Source organism: Cryptomeria japonica, chromosome 10, assembly GCF_030272615.1.
Source record: "Cryptomeria japonica chromosome 10, Sugi_1.0, whole genome shotgun sequence".
NCBI classification, from domain to species: domain Eukaryota; kingdom Viridiplantae; phylum Streptophyta; class Pinopsida; order Cupressales; family Cupressaceae; genus Cryptomeria; species Cryptomeria japonica.
Window position 1 is genome coordinate 734746379 of NC_081414.1, and position 18026 is coordinate 734764404.

Consider the following 18026-nt stretch of genomic DNA (forward strand, 5'->3'; position numbering starts at 1 on the left):
TTGTTTAAGGGATTCTTGACTATTAGTGAGGGAAATCACATTCTCCTTTTTTTTGACCAAGAGGTTTATTATTCTGGTTGGATTCCATGGGAGGGCCTTGTTGGTCTATCCCAAGGGGTTCAAAATAGAACCCTCCCTTTTCTTCATTAGATTTGATTATTACATTTGGCTTAGGAGAAGGAGGCTTGTTAATCTTTATTCTCTTATTATATTTACTAATATTTTTTAGAGCAATGTCTGTTTCATCAATGAATCCATCATAGAGGACAAGTTTTATTGTCTATATCCCTTTTTCTGTAATCAATTCTAGAGGATCAAACTGCTTGATCTCGGGATCTAGGTTTAAGAGTAACTTAATATGCCCAAATTGATCTTCCCTATCTAAGCCTCTATAGCCAATAAAGGAGCCTAATCTGTTACCAATTTCTTCTAAAATTTGAGGAAAGTGGTATTCTATAGGAAGAGGACCCAAGTCGACCCATTTAGGTAATTGTTTAGGCTTGAATGTGCTTGTGTCAAAATTAGGGGTCCATTCAAAACAGGAAAAGCTATGTCGTTTAAACAATTTAATGCTACCAAAAAAGAATATCTTGTCTGATATCTATGTTATTGCTCAAGATGAAAATAAAACCATTCTCAAGGTGAGAGATACTTACCTGCTCCAGAAATCTGGACTCCCACCAATCGATTATACTTTGGATTAGTTGATCCCGACCATTCCACTTTGCCAAGAGACCTAATTTAGAGTATGAATCCCAGATGGGTTGGAGCAATGTTGTTGCCAAATTGATGGCATTGATGGCAACCTTCCTTTGATGAGACTTCACAAATTCTCATGCTGGCTCTTATTCACGGGAAAAACCCTAACTTTCTTGAGAGGCACGCAGTTGGCTCCTGAAGCCGGAGGTTAATATTTATTGCTAACCCTAGAAGAAGGTCCGAAACTGGGAGGCTTCTTCTTAGGGTTGCCAAAATTTGGTCGAACGACATTCTCTGAGCTTTGATTAACTTTCTATTTATTTTTTTAATGATAAATCTGCCAGTCATCCTTAGAGGCTATAGGGTTACTAGGATTATGGATTGACGGATAGCCGCATTTATCAACCCATCGCCCTTTCTCAAATACCCATTGTGGGCGATAGAATTCGACAGAGCCATCCACATTCCTTGTTTCATATACTCTCAGAGCATCTTTCTTTTGTCAAGGGGGAGGGACAGGTGCATATTACGCCCTCATAGAAGCTTTCCGAGGGTTAATCTGATTTCTTCTAGGTCTCTGGATTTGTGCCTTCCGTTACGAAGTAGGGGCTACTTATTCACATTTTTAATTCGCATATTTAGTGAGCAGAGCAGATCATTTTTTTTTAATCTATTTATTTTTATACAGATGTAACTCTTATTTTTATTAAAATGACTTATTTTTTATAATCCATGGGTTTGAATCCATTTATAAATAAATATATACTTCTAATAAACCCTTATATTGGTCCATTTTATTCAAGCCAAATGAATACCTTATTAAATGAAAATTGAAAATCTATGAATAACTAAAATGACTACTATATCACTATATTACTAAGAGAAAGGGGTTATTCTAACTAATGTACAATGGGTAGGTATTGAGAATTGGGAAGCATATAGGAATATTTTAGTTAAGTATAATTATTATTTTAAGTCTCTTATAAATCACTTTGCATATGTGAATCAAATGAAATTTTATTTACTATGTTGGTCTTTAAAAATTGGGAAGCTATCTTTTTCTACACCATTTAGTCTTGTATTGTATTAGAGCCTCACAATATCATAGGCTCTTATATAATCTCAACGTTAATGTATTTAACAAAAGAAATAATGGTCACACCATGATCATATAAATTTCGTACAATCTTAATCAATTTCTCTAAAACAAGTTATTAGACATCTTTGGATAATGTTGTAACCTTACCCAAAAGTATCATAGAGTATTTCTAAAACTCTTCCATTTGCATTTATATTAAAATGGACACCATAATTGGGATATTTATTAATAAAAAAAAATTCTATTAGCCTTAACTTGTGCTAAGGGTTTGGGGGTTGAGATTTATAAGTGATTTTCGATTGAAACCTTTAAATTTAGGTGTAGGTAGTGCCCTTGATTGATATGACATAAATAACAAAGGAATAAAAATGTTAATAAAAATAGATATATATTTGGTGAAAATAGAGAAGCAAAGAGACCGTCAAAAGCATAAATTAAAGGATTAAAGATAGAATAATATATGTTTATTAGTATCATATGAATACTAGTGTTGTGTCATTAGTTTATTAAGTGAATCCCCTAAACACATTAAGATTTTATTGATCCTATCAATTGATTACACCTAATCTAGACAACTAATATGACAACTATTTATTTCAACAATACATTGTCATAATAATATATGCCATAGAACTTTATTTCACTATAACTAATTATAAACAATCTTTAAAATCAAATAATATATTAGAATATGTAATTTTTAAAGATTAACATATTAGAATATGTATTTTTAAATAAATATTATAGAATAATATAGGAATTACTATTTTTATTCTTAAACAATTAATTATAATTTATGTGTTTATGTCAAAGTTTCTTTCAATTAAAGCACTATAAATAGATCAAATTTAAAGCTATTAGATTTACACAATCCATTCAAATGATGTTTACAATTAAAATTTAATCATCAATGTTTCGAACCACACTCTGTAATTCATCATTAAAATGCAAGATAGTTCAAAAAATTGTAACTTAAAATCAAACATGACCCTTACCAAAGCTTAAAAATTATCTTAAAAATCAAACGTAACCCTTACAAAATCTTAAAAATTAGCTTACCTGTGATGCCATCCACTAGCAAAGAATATTCGCTTACAACTCGTTTCTTTCAAAGACCTTAAATGGCCTGAACGTTGATCTGTGTTTGACATTGTAAAAAGGATAACCATTGAGCACAGGCCAGCCTTAAATCACACACACTAAGCTTTGACTGCTTAGGTGGGGACCGCTGAACCTACCCCGTTCTTCAACTCATTTCCGTTTCCTAAATGCTCACCAGTCAGCAGTGATAGTTATAGTAAGCGTTAGCAGTTCCCACGCATGAAGTAAATCAAACTCAAATTCTCTTTACATTTTGCCGCATCCACTAAACATCCGTAGCGGTGCAGGAACGGTATTCGAGTTGGAGTTTAAATTAAAATAAAGAGAATAAATTTTGTCAGAAGTTGTAGTTGCCACTGCTTTGGTTGAAGTGTATGCATAAAGTGAAAGCATAGACAGTGCAAGTGAACTGTTCGACAAAAAGCCTGAAAGAAATGTGGCCTCATGGATTCCCATGAATACAGGATAGGAACAAAATGGTTTTGTTGACAAGGCTTTAGAAAGACTTACAGCAAATAAAATTGGCAGGATAAAGCCAATCTCTACAGCCTTCCACAACATCCTCTTCTAATTGATAGCCATTTTGAAAGAAAAATTAACAATTTTGTATTATACATACAAGTATGTTTATACTCCTTTTATCTTATTATCTCGTTCTATACTACAACAAAAATTATTAGTTATAAATTTAATAGATTTTGTTTACGAATTAAATTTATGTTATGCTAGTCACAACACTAGATAATTGGAATGAAAAAGACAATTTTTCGAAAGAGATCTCAACACAATTCTATTAGAATCTTAAATTTTGTGTCTAAATGGATACCCTATGTCTTTAATTCTATGTTTATTCAAGTTCATATTGTGTGTCAATATCCCTAACAACCTTTTCTAAAATAGAAAGATAATTCAATTAAAGTATCAAATCATAATTATTTTGATAATTCTTTCTTTTATGGTGCCAAAGGAATGGAGTGAAAAGATTTTAGAACTAATAGTAGTGGATTTCAATATATTGTAGTCTCACCATCAAGATGAATTCAATCAATTGGCTAAGTAATACAACTATTTCTAAATTATTTGTGATAGTTGATATCATATTTAATATTAATATTGTATAAGAATTAAATTATCAATAGTTTCTAGAAGATTGGAAAGGAAGAATTGAAACTACAATAAAAACATTCAATCCACCATGCATGAAATACATGCTCATAAGTTTAGTCTCAAAACAATGAGTCAAGTTTAAAATCATTGAAAACGTAGAGTTGTTTGTACTTTAAATTGAGCTATATATTTGTGGTGATACTAATGTTTAGACAATGGGATGAGGTGATAGTGAATAAACTAAGTAAATCTTTATGCATTACGTGAAATATTATTTTTGTTATACAGGTGGATTATATGAGTTTGAATTTATTGAAACAAGATTATGCTAGGCCAAACTTGGTATTTTTTATACTTATGGAACAATTCATGAGCTCATACCCTTTAAATAGGATTTGATCGAGTAAGTTATTTATCATAAGTTTTATTACTATCATAACCTAATTTGAAAATAAAATATATTTTTTAAATTATAATAATGTACAATGTCATATCTTTTTTATTTTGATTTGAGTTGTATATGAAGTTGTTTAATTTGACTTAAATATGCAATTGGGATATGCCAATGATGGATCAACTTCTAAACTATATACAAATTACTCTTTAGTTTGCCCATAAAACATACATGGATATAGTTATTGAGGTTGAAAAGATACATGGTCTTTTTGTGTAACAATAGATGATGTTGAAGTAAATTAGATTTACTCTAATTAAATTTGCTTGTGATAAATTTATTTTCACATGGAACAATCATTTACCCTAGTGTTTGTGTGTAGGTGTACACACACACACACATAAATACATATGCATATACATATACATATGTACATACATATACATATACATGTATACAAATACATATCCATATATATATATATCTGCATATACATATACATATATATGTATATGTACACACACACACACACACACACACACACACACACACACACACATACACACAAATATGCACATACACACACATATATGAGATTATATTAACAAGAAAAATGGCAAGTGCATATGTATTTTTTGGAGATAAAAAAAATCAATGACATAGATCTTAGTGTTTAGAACCTTAAATGGAGGAATTACTAATACATTAGTTTCTCTTTGACGTTTTCTCCATAAGTAAACCTACATCAACTCTATGTAGTGGATTCAATCGTCCTAAAGATTTTAGGAGAACCCACCACAAGTTTCTAGTGGAGGAAGTTGAAAACAAGTACTGGGCCAAATCTATGATGAATAATTTTTTATATAGAATAAGTTGTGTCCATAATAATTAATTTATAAAATATATAATCACCTAAATGTGTTCATCTTTATTATCCAATTGAATTCTATTGGTATTGTGATCTATGATGATGATCAAAGTATCATTCTACCATGGTATGTTCCTTGCTATACTCTTAGAACAACCTAGTTAAGGCTATCAAAACTATCTCTATTGAGATAAAACTTAGGTTGCAATTTCTCTTACTTCAAATGTGATTAGATTAAAACATAATACACCATAAGATATTCCTTGTTTGTTCATGGATCAAAGGAGAAAGGAAACACGAAGGACAAGAAGCAAGATAAAAAAATATATCAAAGGAGATCTAAATCTCTCCATAAATCCAACATGAAATATTAAAAATTTGATAAGAAAAGCCACATACAAAAGGAATAAAAGGAGAAGAATAAGTAAAGGAAAAGATTAAATTATGATAGGAATTCTACAACTTCTAATGACGAATCTAATGCACTTTTTGCAACCTTGGCTATGTATGCACATTGCTTCTAGAAGTGATACAATTTAAATATAAAAATCAAAGGAGAAATTTGCATACGTAAAAACTTTTGGCTAAGTTAATAAAAAATTTGAGTTTTAAAAGTTGTATTATGTAATGCCATAGCCAACATGAAGGAGACACATGATAAATATGTGAGTTTTATATTCCTATATTCATTAAAGGTACATCAATATAAAATTATAAAAGATGTAGTGGCAAATAAATTTCATGTGATTAAATAAGAATTATCCATCTAATTTTCTAGAGAAACCCTAGAATGCCACCAAGTTAGGTTAAATGATGTGAATGGATTTTCCAATCAAAAGACTATTTTACAAAATATATAATGAGTAAAATCACAAATCTGTGTCACATTTTAGGCCAACATATCAACACAAGTGAATTTAAGTAATTATAAGTAAAAATTAATTTTAGTCAAACATATGGTTTATATAGATTCATTATAGCTAAGTTATATATGGGACATAACTTTTCCAATTAGAAGTGTCTACTAAATGTATATTTTATACCACTTTGGGTCCAATTACCAAAAAAAATTAAAATTAAAAAAACTCAATGTTTCAATAACTCTTACTCTTATAAATAATATTTTTTTTGAAATGTAAAAATACTCTTTTATAGATCTATAAGTGAATTTTCCAAAATATATATCTTTTAATATTTTAGTTAGTTTTTATATTTAATATTTAATTTTTATTGAAAGTAGCTCATCAACACTAAAATATAAAGCTAATTATCTTGTCAAGGAAAAAATCTAAAATTTATTTAAAAAATATGATGCATTAGAGAAAAGAATCTATGGCAAGTTGATATTAATTCTTTTCTAATTTGGATAAATAATAAAGAAAAAAGGTGGTGGAAATTGGAAAGAGTGATATTTCAACACACGCAAATTTTCAAATTTATTGAAAAATATATATTTATAAAAATTAGTAAAAGATATATCCATGCACTAAAATTTCAAGTTATCAATATACACAAAAAAAATAAAGAAAAAATGGTAAAATTTACTAAATATAGTGTGGTGGCTTGTTTAACTTCAATTTCAGCATTTTATCAACAACTAAATTATAGTGTTTTTATAGAAAACTACATTCAAATAATTTTTTAATTTTTTATTAAAATTACAAACATAAAATAGACAAAAGAATATAACTTTTATTAGTTTACATAATTTCAAAATTTAAAACATATATTTCACTTTCTATTGATTTAATTTAAAAAGTTGAATCAACATTGGCCAGTTCCTTTATAAAAGTGTGACACAACTTTGTACTTTTACCCTAATGAATTATACTTATATGATATGTTTCCAAGAAACATTTCCATCATATATTACTATGTCATTTCTATATGGTGTGCTTCTCATATGGCCAAGGTTGTGGTAGATGTCAAATCCATATGGTGCCAATAAGCTATCACAATCTTAAAGAGTAGGCATGGCCATTTTTTTATGTAAGTGGAGCTAAGGTAATCATATTATTACAAAACGTGTTTCCCAATTGAAAGCCATGCACAATACCAAGAGTTTGATTTAAGAGTTAAAAAATCTATTATTAAAGTTGGAATTCACTCTTCAAGTCACATGACATGAATAAAGAGTGTGTGTGCATAGCTATCTTGAACTAAATTGTGTATATAAATTAGAATTGATTCTTGTGTAGATGTGTGTGATACCATCATATTGTGTCATGTCCATGTGTGTAACATATTAGCATTGTATTTTGCATGCAAGGGAAGGTTGTAGCATCAATTAGGCTTATGTTGAGATGATGAACATAGTGCAATTTGAGAAAAAAATCCCATGGGTCAATATGCATAGATGATTTACTCTAGTACCTCTTTTAACATGAATCCACATAGTGAGTGGTTTCTAAAATATGAGGATTGATAGTGGAAATGTATGACTTGTTAATAATATATTCCTTGGTATTATTAGCTACAGATCCTTAGTCAAGTTAAGCTTTCTCATAGGAGGAACTCAGTCAAGTTAAGCTTTGTGATAAGATGATGAAAGGATTTCCAAAAGTTCTACATATCCTAGGGTTGGAACATAACATTTTATGTATGAGGAAGGTGAATGCTATGTGTGTGTGTAGGAAGTCATTAACAAAAAAGGTTTACAACTTCTCCCACTACAAAAAGCCTAGTAAATAAAATCTACTTATGCTTGTAAAAATCCATTTGATTTAAGTAGTTGTTTTTTGATGTGGAGCTAAGTCTAAGCGCTTTTACAATTATATACATGTTTCTTAGAATGTCATACATTTGGCCAATAAATCATCCTTGTATGCAAAGATGAAGAATATTGATGTTTGATGCTAATTTATCTATTATATGTTAGAATATGGAAGGCTAATGCTAGAGAAAGTTGACACTTTGTAGAATATTATAGATGCATTAACAAAACTAATGATTCCATTAATTGATGAGCTTGGGCTTTGTCTTTTGTCTTTATTTTAGACTCTCTCATGCTTTCATTTTGAGGTTATGTCTTAATAACCCCAATTCCTTTTTCTTGAATTATATATTATTATCATTTTACTTTAACTATATGTTCTTAGAACTTATTCTAAAAACAAATGAATGAAATCATTTTGAAAAATTGCAGTTATTTTTATATCAGTTTGATAAATATGTTAAGAAATTATCGATATATAATATATTTTAAATTATATAATTAACTAAAAGAAAGTTAAAAATATTTATAAATTAAAAATTCATCATAAATTTTCTTATATTACATATGAATCACCTGTTTATTAATACAATTGAATGTGTGAATGTTAAGACATCAAAAGCTATTTTACACATTAAATAAATTATAAAACAAATAAAATGAAATATATATAACTTATTCAAAATAAAAGGACATACTATTTTGTATGGTGCTATCAACTTCAACTTTCCCGAATCATCGAATACAAAAATACAAAGAAAAAACAAAATAATCATTTCAGATCACAGATTGTTCTTAATGTCACACTACCAGATAACATATCATATTCCCTTCACATTCTAAACATTCATATTTTACAGTCGAGCTGAGCTTGCTAGGGCGTGACAATATCTGCTTCCAACACAAACAAAATAGACCATTCAAAAGATTGTTAAACAACTGAGACCAAAACTAGAAACAAAGTGGAGGAAACGCATAATAAATTGGTCTTACTGCGGCATTTGAAATGGCGGAGAACTCTTCTTCCACACCCCTCAACCAATGGGACAGCTTTCCTAGCTTGAACGAGGGTAGCAATCTGCAAGTGACTTTGGGACACACGCATGCTGTGTCTGCAGTCCTTATCAGCGAACAGTACTTGGGCAATGGCTACCGTCCATAGATTATTGGCTTGCAAACATTCACCAGCCCTTGCACTTGATCTTTACCCCTTTCTCCTTTGAAAACAATTGAAATTTCAAGCAAGTGTAATTCTGGATATGTTGAAACAGAGATCAAATCTCTGTGGGCAAATAGTTGAGACTCACAAGGCCTCCATCACTACTTCACATGCCTCCGCTACTAAATAGGTTAGCGATGTCTCAGAAAATTATTCCTCCATCTCCCATGCATGGCTGGATATTGGAATAGTTTCACACTAGATAGAATATTTCCCCCTCAAAATTCAAATATGATTGGTTGAGCGGGAGAAATCCAGGCGGGAGATTGAGATTCAAAATTAACCGCTACAGTGATGGTGACTGCGGACAGTTAAATGGACCGCAACGGAAAACAAAATGTGGACGGAAGTGAAATGAGATGAAGAGTCTGACGGAACAGAGTAACAGCTGAACCCACGAGCCACCTCAGAAGTCAAACCTTAGTGTGTGCTCTTTAAGCCAGCCCTTGAGCACATAATGAATTACGTGTGGGCCAAGTTGCATGAGGAGAACTGGTTTGTTTATTGTTATAGATTGCGTGTAAACATGCCTTCTTTTCACTCTATTCCTATGAAATCACAAGCTCTATCTTTTTATGGAAGTTTTCGGGCATTGGAAATTTCCATTCCACTGATTTTACAGTATCAAATTCAATGAAACGGCTGAGGAACAAACATAGAACTTCACTCTGAAACTTCTATGAGAATGTTTCGAATATATATTTCCCCATGACAGCGCTAACTATAAAACTCCCCGCACTCTGCATTTGTTTCAAGGGGCATCGATAATGGAAGGTCATAGATTCACGTCCTAGTTGGTTCATATGAGTTGTGGTTCAACATGTAGTACAATATGGTTTGAAGGGTGTTAGAAATAAGTTACATTCAGACATATGATGCGTTTACTAAAAAAGGGCTAATAGTTCAATTGGTAGAACACTCCAACAACAAATAGGTCTTAGATTTGAGTCCTAGCTTGTCTATATAAGTTGTAACTCAACATGTGGTACATGAAAGCCAAGCTAGGAGTACCAAGTACCTAATAATGTGGCTTAAACAAAGTGTTAGAAATAAGTCACATCCAGATTGATGATGGGCAAGCTAAATAAGGTCCAATAGCTTAGTTGAAAGGGCACTCCCACAATAATGGAAGCTACTAGGTTTGAGTCCTAACTATTCTATGTGAGTTGTAACTCAACATGTAGTATCAAAGTTAAGCTAGGAGCTCTAAATGCCTATAATTTGGTTTAAGGTAAGGTGCTAGAAATAAGCCACATTCAAATTGATGATGGGCTAGTCAAAGAGGGGCTCATAGCTTAGTTGGTAAAGCACTCTAGTAGAAAATGGAAAGTCTTAGGTTTGAGTCCTAGCTAGTGCACATATGATTTCTAATTCAAAAATATCATGTAGTAGTAAGTTTCTATAATTTAGACATTTATAATATTTTGTTTTAAGTCTTTTAGAAATGTAGTTAAAGTTATATGCTTGTTGTTTCACCACCCAAAATATTTGATCAACAATTTAACTACAATTAAAAATCAAAATTTTATAAAATATTTTAAACAAAAGTATTTATATGAAAATAAATATATATACCCTATAAATATACTTGTGTTTAAACATAATTATATGAAAATAAAGATATATACCTTATACAAATAATTGTATTTAATTTTATCTCATGAATGTTTTTATAATATGTATATACATTAAATAGATATATATATCCATATCAAACAAATTAAAAATAATTTTTTAATTTGAAAAGATGATTTTTTTATCTTATAAGAAGATTTGTATGATCAGTTTGAGAAAGAAATGTTCTTATGAGACAAGAGTAAGTATTCATACAACTTTAAGATGTAGGAATGTAGGTTTTTTCTTTCTATTGAAGAGTGTTTTTAAGCTCTCTCTTTTCTTTTTTTTTTATAGAATCCAACAATTTATGAAAGACTAAAACCAACTATCACTTGAACTCAACCCCCTAAGAATTTAGATACTTTGAAGCGTAAACATTAAAAAATATTTATACAAGTAATATTAGGAACATCAATAAAATTATTTAATATTTTAATCTAAACATATGTTTACTTATCATCAAAGAGGTTATAGTTAACTCATAAGACCATTTAGTTTTCATGTTGGAGACCAAGGTTCAAATTTCTCTAAGTGACATTAGTATTTCTATATATGATATAAGAGAAGAGACAGTGTATATCTATGTGATGTAGGTGGAGTAAATATATTTGGAGAGAAGAGAAAATTAATAGTTTCATAAGAAGGATTTTATTTTTTAGTCCTATAGGAGGAAGGACATGGAGGAGTGCAATATATGAGGACCATAGGAAGAGCATAAGAGAAAATAGAGGTTAGAGAATTGTAATATTCTATAGTTGATGAAGGTGTTGGAGGAGCATAGATGAATCGCTAAGTGATGTAGGAATTGGAGGAGTGTAGGAGAATCATTAGTGGATTTGGAGGGGGGAAGAAAAGTGACATCGTCATAAATGGTAGTGGAGGTGGAGGAACATAGTAAATGGTATAATGTAAAGGATCACAAGTGAAAGGTAGGTGGCACATTATTCTATTCTTGCAAGTAGAACTATAAAATAATAATGTTGGAGTTAATAGTTTTTACTATTTATGGTTTACTTAAGTTTAACTTAGGTAACAACATTTATTATGTAGATGAATAATTGTAGAGTCATATTATGACTCTAACTCCTCAAGGTTGAGACACATGTCTAAACCTTGTCCAATCTTTTATCCTGCTCTCCCCTATTTAAACAAGGCATTGTGTAGATTTCTACTCACCTCTTAACTCAATACAATCTCATGAATTGAATCTCTCTTAGACATGGAGGATGTTCCACAGATTGACTACTGAATTGAGTGGAAACATCTATATGATATTAGAACTAACAATCTAATAGCTCCTGGATTGAGTGGAAACACCTACATAGTATCAGAGTTAACAACCTAGTACCCCATTCCTTATCTAGCAGCCCATTCCTGTTTTGAGAGTGTTCATCTTTTTCAAGTTTTGAGGTCCTATAGATCTATGGCAGCTTTGCTAGATCTGCAGTAGCTTGGCTAGATCCAGACCTTGTGGCATTTCTCCTTGACATTATGTGATCTGGCATCAAGGGTTTCTCTGTTGGTGTCGGTTGTGCCATGTTCGTGCCAGGAGGAAAGTTGTTTATATATTTGCCAATCACTTTTCTCAGATTTTATTGGCATTTATCTATGTGGGACCCGTGAGAACTTTGATAAGCTTGCAATTGCTTTCCATCAGTCTATGCAGGTTCAGATATTGAAACTATCATCTTTATGCTTGACCAACTTTGGATAAGAACGTCCTGATCTATTTATCTTTGAAGGAATGGCCAATGGTGGTTGGCAAAGTTTTTTTGTTTGGCACGTTGTGGCTTTCGCTCATGATCTCCCTTGTGAGGCGTATGTGTGTGGACACGGTTGTGAATTGGAGGCACACATTTCTATCAGTGGATTGTGTGTAGATTTGCTTTAGCTTGAGTGGGCCACTTCACTGCATTTTCTCTGTGACACATCCTCTCATGCAAGCATTAGATGCGTAGTGTGATATGGCTTATTTGGATCATTGTCTGTGTTGTGATTCTTTGGTGTGTGAAACTGTCAATCCATCATTCATTGCTCTTAAAGGGTCCCAATCTTGCTGAGGTTAGGTTCTTTTTGTCTTACATGCTTTTACTTTTTTTTTAAGAAGTTATATTCTTTTTGTGATGGGTGTGATTGAGTCTTCCATTCATTCATGTATCTTATCTTTTTTTCTTTCTTTTGGAGAGGATTTTTCTTTGATTGGGTTTTTCTCTTTTCTCTATTTGTGAGAGAATGATTTGCATCATAGTTGTAAGTGGGTACCTAATATAGTTTTGTTGATAGGACCCATAATGCATATCATATTGTATGCTTTACTCCGTAAATTGCACTTAAGGGGGGTGTTAGAGTAAATAGGTTTTAGTATTTAGGATTTACTTAAGTTTAACTTAGGTAACAATATTTATTAGGTAGACAAATAATTGTAGTGTCATATTAAGACTCTAATTCCTCAAGGTTGAGACACATGTCTAAACCTTGTCCACTCTTCCATCTTTCTCTTGCCTATTTAATCAAGGCATCTTGTACATTTGTGCTCACCTCTTAACTCAATACAATCTCATGGGTTGAATCTCTCTTAGCTATGGAGGATGTTTTGCAGATTGGCTCCTAGGTTGGATGGAAATACCTACATATCCTCCATGGCTATGATAGATTCAACACATGAGATTGTATTGAGTTAAGAGGTGAGTACAAATGTACAAGATGCCTTTCTTAAATAAGCAAGAGCTTGATGGAAGAGTGGACAAGGTTTAGACATGTGTCTCAACCTTGAGTTTGAGTCCTAATATGAGTCTATAATTATCTATCTACCTAATAGATGTTGCTACCTATGGGTAAGTGCACAAAGATGGTGGTCAGATAAGTGGACACACCAAAAAAAAACATGAAAAACACCAAAACGCGCACGGGGTATTTCAAATTTAAAGAACCTCATATGTTAAAACATACTAACTGCGTACGCGGTTTAAAGAATACTAACCGCGTACGCGGTTTAAAAACTAAAACCGCATACGCAGTTCTGTTTGTCAATAAAATGCAATTCACTTACATTCCATTAGGTTTTTCAGTAGGATATATACATAAAATATAACATTTAAGTATATTTTATGTATATATTGTCAGGATGTTTGAGGGTGGTTCTAGATCTCTAAGAGTTATAATGCAGATTCTAGTTTTTTGAGTACTCTTATAAATTTCAGACTTAGTCAAATTTTAGTAATCAGCATGCTCATATCAACATTATGTCTCTCATCTCTTCCCTACATTCCCCCTCTCTCTTCCTTAACTCCTACCTTTTTGTCTCTTAGGCATCTCCCTCTCTACTTTCTTCCCTCTCTCAGGTATCTCTCCGTCTCTTTCTCATCTCCCTCACCCTCTTTCTCTCTTTCATATATCCCTCTCTTTCTCCCCCTCTCTCAAATATCTATATCTCTCACTCTCTCCCCATCTCTTAAGTGTCTCTCTCTCTCTCATTCTCTCCCTCTCCCTCCCCCTCCCTTTCTCTTCCTTTGTCAAGTATTTCTTTCCCTCTAACTCTCTTTATCTCTCCCCCTCTCGCTCCATTTCTCTTTCTCTCAAGTCTCTCTCCTTCTCTCTATCACATCTCTGGCTATCAACCTTTATCTATCTCTCTCTCTCTCCTCTTCTATAAAGTCTCTCTCTCTCTCTCTCTGAAGTCTCTCCCTCTCATCCTCATTCTCTCTATCTCACTCTCTCCTTCTCTCAGGTGTGTCTCTCTCATTCTCTCCCTCTCCCCTCTCCCTCCCTCTCTCCCTTTCTGATTACCTCTCTTTCTCACTCTCTCCCTCTTTCCCTCTCTTCGCACCTCTCTCTCTCTAGTCTCTTGTAATATCCTTCCACCCCTTCCTCCCTCTCACTCAGACTCTCTCTATCTCTCACCCTCTCTTTCTCTCTCTCTCTCTCACATTTCCTCCCTTCACCTCTTAGGTCTCTCTTTCTCTCCCAATCCCTCTATCCACCTCTTAGATCTCTCTCTCTCTCTCTCTCTCTCTCTCTCTCTCTCTCTCTCTCTCTCTCTCATTTATCTCTTGTCTCTCCCTCTCAGTCTCTATCTTAGTCTCCTCGTCTCTTAGGTGTATCTCTCTCCCATTGCCTCCCTCTCCTCCCCCTCTCTCCCTCTCTAGGGTCAAAAGGTATTCTCAGGGGTCATATGGTATCCTAGGGATCCATGCATGTGTCCTAAGGGGTCATAGGACACCATATGACCCATAACGACACATAAGAGGTCATATGGAGTCCTAAGGGGTCATAAGACACCATATGACCCCTTAGCACACCATACGACCTATAAAACACTATATGACCTCTTAGGACACCATACGACCGATAACGACACCATATGGAGTCTTAAGGGGTCAAATAGTGTCCTAAGGGGTTGTAGGAGACGATATGACCCCTTGGGACACCATATGATCCCTAATGACACCATATGATGTCTTAAGTGGTCATAAGGTGTCCTAGGGGTCATACGACACCATAAGACACATAACGATACCATATGGTGTCCAATGGGTCATTGGACACCATATGACCCTTAGAACACAATACGGCCCCTAACAACATCTAAGGGGTTATAGGACACTATATGATCCCTTAGAATACCATAGGACCTATAATGATGCCAAATAGTGTCCTAAGGGGTCATAGAACACCATATGACCCTTTTGGGCACCATATGGTGGTGTTATGGATCGTATGGTATCCTGAGGGGTCATATGGCATCCTATGACCCCCTAGGACACCATATGATGTTGTTATGGGTCATATGGTGTCTTAAGGGGTCATATGGTGTCCTAGGAGGTCATAGAATACCATTTGACCCTTTAGGACACCATACGACCCATAATGACACCATATGGAGTCTTAAGAGATCATATGGTGTCCTAAGGGATCATAGAACACCATATGACCCGTTAGAACACCATATGACCCATAACAACACGTAAGAGGTCATATGGATTCCTAAGGGGTTATAAGACACCATATGACCCCTTAGCACACCATACAACCCATAATGACACCAAATGGTGTCCTAAGGGGTCATAAAACACTATATGACCTCTTAGGACACCATACGACCCATAGTAACACCATATGGAGTTCTAAGGGGTCAAATAGTGTCCTAAGGGGTCGTAGGAGACCATATGACCCCTTAGGACACCATATGACCCCTAATGACACCATATGGTGTCCTAAGTGGTCATAAGGTGTCCTAGGGGTCATATGACAACATAAGACACATATTGATACCATATGGTGTCCTAATGGCTCATAGGACACCATATGACCCTTAGAACACAATACGACCCCTAACAACATCTAAGGGGTCATATGGTATCCTAAGGGGTCATATGACACTATATGATCCATTAGAACACCATAGGACCTATAATGATGCCAAATAGTATCCTAAGGGGTCATAGAACACCATATGACCCTTTAGGGTACCATATGGTGTTGTTATGGGTCGTATGGTATCTTGAGGGGTGATATGGCATCCTATGACCCCTTGGGACACCATATGGTGTTGTTATGGGTCGTATGGTGTCTTAAGGGGTCGTATGGTGTCTTAAGGGGTCATAGGACACTATATGACCTCTTAGGAAACAATGTTACCTCTAATGACATCTAAGGGATCATATGGTGTCCTAAGAGGTCATAAAATACTATATGACCCTTTAGGACACCATACAACCCATAACAACACCATATGGAGTCCTAAGGGATCATATGGTGTCCTAAGGGATCACAGAAAACCATATGACCTGTTAGGACACCATATGACCCATAACGACATGTAAGAGGTCATATGGAGTCCTCAGGGGTCATAAGACATCATATGACCCCTTAGCACACCATATAACCCATAATGACACCAAATGGTATCCTAAGGGGTCATAAAACACTATATGACCTCTCAAGACACCATACGACCCATAATGACACCATATGGAGTCCTAAGGGGTCAAATAGTGTCCTAAGGGGTCGTAGGAGACCATGTGACCACTTAGGACACCATATGACCCCTAATGACACCATATGGTGTCCTAAGTGATCATAAGGTGTCCTAGGGGTCATACGACAACATAAGACACATAATGATACCATATGGTGTCCTAATGGGTCATATGACACCATATGACCCTTAGAACACAATACGACCCCTAACAACATCTAAGAAGTCATATGGTATCCGAATGGGTCATAGGACACTATATGATCCCTTAGCACACCATGGGACCTATAATGACATGTAAGAGATCATATGGTATCCTAAGGGGTCATAGAATACCATATGACCCTTTAGGACACCATATGACCCATAATGACACCATATGGAGTCCTAAGGGGTCATATGGTGTCCTAAGGGATCATAGAACACCATATGACCCATAACAACACCTAAGGGGTCATAATACACCATATGACCCCTTAGTACACCATACGACCCATAAATATTATCCAACCAATACATCCACACAATCCAAAGAAACCAATACGCTCATTTTCTTCAATCGTTCTACTTTATATCCTATCTTCTTTAAAAAGAAAAACAAAACGGACCACCTTGTCAATCTTCTTATCACCTTATATAGATGCAAACAAAAAGAATATATATTGGAGGGAGAGGAAGAGAGAGGGAAGAGAGAGGGAAGAGAGAGAGAGAGAGAGAGAGAGAGAGAGAGAGAGAGAGAGAGAGAGAGGCACCTTGTACGTGCTTGAGAGGGGGAGAGAGGGAGACAATACATATGGATACACACATGTGTGTATATATATACTTAATATATTATATATTATTATATACATATATATAAATATTATATATTATATATTTTTATATTATATATAAATTATATATTATATATATACACATATTATATATACAATATCATACTATACACACTCCCAAAATTTAAACATTAAAAGTGCGTATGTGCTTTTTATACTATAAATAGCACGTACGCACTTTTATTGTAAAAATAGCACGTACGCGCTTTTTATAGTAAAAATAGCGCGTACGCGCTTTTTATAGTTAACATAGACCATATGTGCTTCTTACACCATAAGTACCCCGTACGCGCTTTTTATACCATAGGTATCCCGTACGCGCTTTTTATGGTATAGGCTTGGAAATAGGCCTAGTTGACAAAGCTACGGTTTGGAAGTTTGATTTCCCTCCATTTCCCT